This window comes from Sminthopsis crassicaudata, chromosome 5 (genome assembly GCF_048593235.1).
Source record: "Sminthopsis crassicaudata isolate SCR6 chromosome 5, ASM4859323v1, whole genome shotgun sequence".
In the NCBI taxonomy this organism is placed as follows: domain Eukaryota; kingdom Metazoa; phylum Chordata; class Mammalia; order Dasyuromorphia; family Dasyuridae; genus Sminthopsis; species Sminthopsis crassicaudata.
This window is the reverse complement of record NC_133621.1, coordinates 44,680,800-44,684,015: the sequence shown is the minus strand read 5'-3', so window position 1 is coordinate 44,684,015 and position 3,216 is coordinate 44,680,800.

Sequence of the window (3,216 nt, the reverse complement as noted above, 5' to 3'; positions counted from 1 at the left end):
ATTATCACTGAACAAAGTCATCACTGGGATTACACCAGTCAAGAAATTTGGGAGTCCTGAGTTTATAGGAAGGTCATTTTGACAGCTGAATAGAGGATGGATTGGAGTGAGAGAATTGAGGTAGAATGTTTAGTAGACTTGATCACAGAGTCTTAAGTTAATAAATCTCATGAATTCTGAAAGTTTGAAATATACAGAGCAGAGCCCTGTCTGGGCTTGGATTTCATGAGCTAAATGTGGACAGTAGATAAGATATTTTAATATATTAAGCAGTATTCGATCCCAACATTGAGACTGACTTTAGATCCAGTTTGTGGTGGAGAAACATAAATGTTGGCTAACTGAATGCCATCTATGGGAGCTAGGAGCAGCCTCTTGGGAAAGTTATCCAACACATAATTAGAGAGATATAATGGCAAGGCCACTGGGCTGGTGATTCAGTTATAGAGCAACCTGGTGGATAAGTTACGTATTGTGCTCCTCATTGGATAGTGAGTACATAATACATGCGTCTTTCTGTAGACATAAGGAAAATAGCATTGATGTCTTGCAATCTAAAAAAAAAATATCAAGGAATCAGAAAACTAGTAAATTTAGTGTACACTAGACTCCAAAAGTTATGATTTGACAGTATGCTTTCTAGGGATGTGTATACTGCTTATGAAGTTAATCCAAGCATCACCAAAGCTAACTCAGAGTTTGGGAGGCTCTGAAGGAAAGTATGGGAGAGAGGAGATATTAGGTTGCCTAGGAAACTGAAAATTACAGTTATTGTTCTGACTTTAAGGTTGTATGTCTGGGAAAGCTGGACAGTCTACCAGGAAATCTAATTGCTTCCAATATGAATTGTCTCAGGAAGGTTTTGAAGATCACCTGACAAGGTGATCCTGGATATTGAGGCCCTTTTTTGAACTGAACTATCAAGAATTCAAGCTGTACTGTGGAGAGCGTAACTCTGATGGGCTAACCACATTGATCAAATGCCAAATCTATGTTCACCTAAAGATTATTTTACAGAGAACTCACACAAGGTAAATGCTCACATGGAGGGCAGAAGTAATGCAAGGATGCTCTCAAGATTTCTCTGAAGAACGTTAGCATTAATTGTGATCCTTGAAAAATCCTGACACAAGGACCACCCAGCATGACTACCCTAAAGAAGGTTTTGTGCTCCAGAAGCAAAACAGACTTACAGTAGCTCAGAAGAAACAGGAGATGCAGAAATTTTGAGACATCCAAATGTTCTCGTGGACTATTTGTGCCCAATGTGTGGTACAAACTTCTACGCTTCTATTAGTCTGATCAACTGCAGGTGCACACACTGGACTTTGACCCCTGATAGAGTGATGTCATTTTGGTCCTCTTTGAGCATGAAGGACAACAGCCAGATAAATTTATTTTTCAAAAGTGTTTTGATAGCTATATTTCAATATAATTGATTTCTGTTAATTTGATGTATTTTATGAGTTTCAAAATGTTATTTTCAGAAAGAATTCAAAGGCTTCACTAGAGGGAGCCATGATATTTTTTTCTTCTTTTTTCTTTTTTTTTCCCTGAGGCAAATTAGGGTTAAGTGACTTGCCCATGGTCACACATGGCTAGGAAGTGTTAAGTGTCTGAGGTCAGATATGAACTCCCTCTGACTTCAGGGCTGGTGCTCTATCCACTGCACCCCAGGAGCCATGATATTTTTAAAAAGCAGTTAAGAGACTCCATTCTGAAGAATTGTTGTTTTAGGTACCTTGTACTTAGCAAGAAAATCCAATTTTTAAAATTTTATTTTGGAGATCAAGTTTTTATTGGCTGAGGTCATTTCTGGTCTCTTTGTATCTTTTTGCAGTGATAATCAAATCAGCTAAATTTCAATAAGAAATGTTGGCATATGACTATAATTCCCACTACTGGGGCAGCCTAAGGATGTTGTATTACTTGAACCCAGGTTTTCTGAATTGTAGTACACTACGTGCGGCACCAGGATGATGATTCAGCAGATTCACCACTCTGCCTAAGGAAGGGCAAACTGACTCAGTTTGGAAAAAGTTTCAAAAAGGGAAGAGAAGGGAAAGAGAGAGGACAGTGGAAGGGAGAGAAGGGAGGCAATAGTGATTAAAATTAATACTCTAACCTTTTATCCTTTTCCCACTTTTAGTGCCCATGACTTATTTGAATAGGTATTCCAGATTTGGGAGAAATAGCACATATTATCATTTTCTGATATTTATCTGTTCTTATAATTTTGTGTTGATTCTGATCACTCTAACTCAGACATCAGTCCTCTCCACATTGTAAATTTCATTTTTGTGATGTTGTTTGACGATACCCAATTTCCTCCAACTCTTTTCTTGAATAAAACATTAATGGTTTATAGAATTCATTTATTAGGTTTTTTCTTCTTTCATTTTTTAACACTGAATCATGTGTTTCATATATTTCAATGTATTTTGTCACCATCCACCCCTCTGCCTGACTTTGCTTTCAGTATTTATACCCCATCCTTCTATCCTCCAGAACAGCAAGGCTTTCTCAGAATAGGCAACAATAAGCATCCTGCTATTTTCTTGTATTAAGATATTATTTGGTTTGAATATCTTGCCAATTATCTCAGATACTAAACTGAATACTTTACAAAATAGTACTTGTGGGACATGTAAATTGAAAGGCAAAGAATCTCATTTATAGGTTTACATATCATTTTCTCCAATAGAATGAAAGCTGTTTGGGAGTTGTTCCGTTGTTTTATAATCTCCATTTGGGGGATTACTGGCAGATACTGGGATAGTTTACCATTTTATAGATGAGGAAACTGAGGCAAATAGGGTTAAATGACATAATCACTCAGCTAGTAAGTGTCTGCAGCCTGATTTCAACTCAGGAAGAAGAGTCTTCTTGACTCCAAGTCCAATGTTCTATCCATTGAGCCACCTAATTGTCCCCTTTGGCAGGAGGATTATTTAATTATTGCCTACATATCTCCAGTACCCAGCAAAGAGCCTGGCTACAAGAAGCACTTACTAAATTATTAGTCATTGACTGTATTCTCAGGGCCCAGTATATATCCTGGCATATAATAGGCACTTGATAAATGTTTATATAAATGTAATTATAATTGCAATTGCTTAATGTATTTTATTGAAGAGCCAGATCCTCTACTGTAGTCATCAACAAGCATTAATTAAGTGCTTATTAAGTGCTCAGTCAGAAGCAGCTAGATGGCTC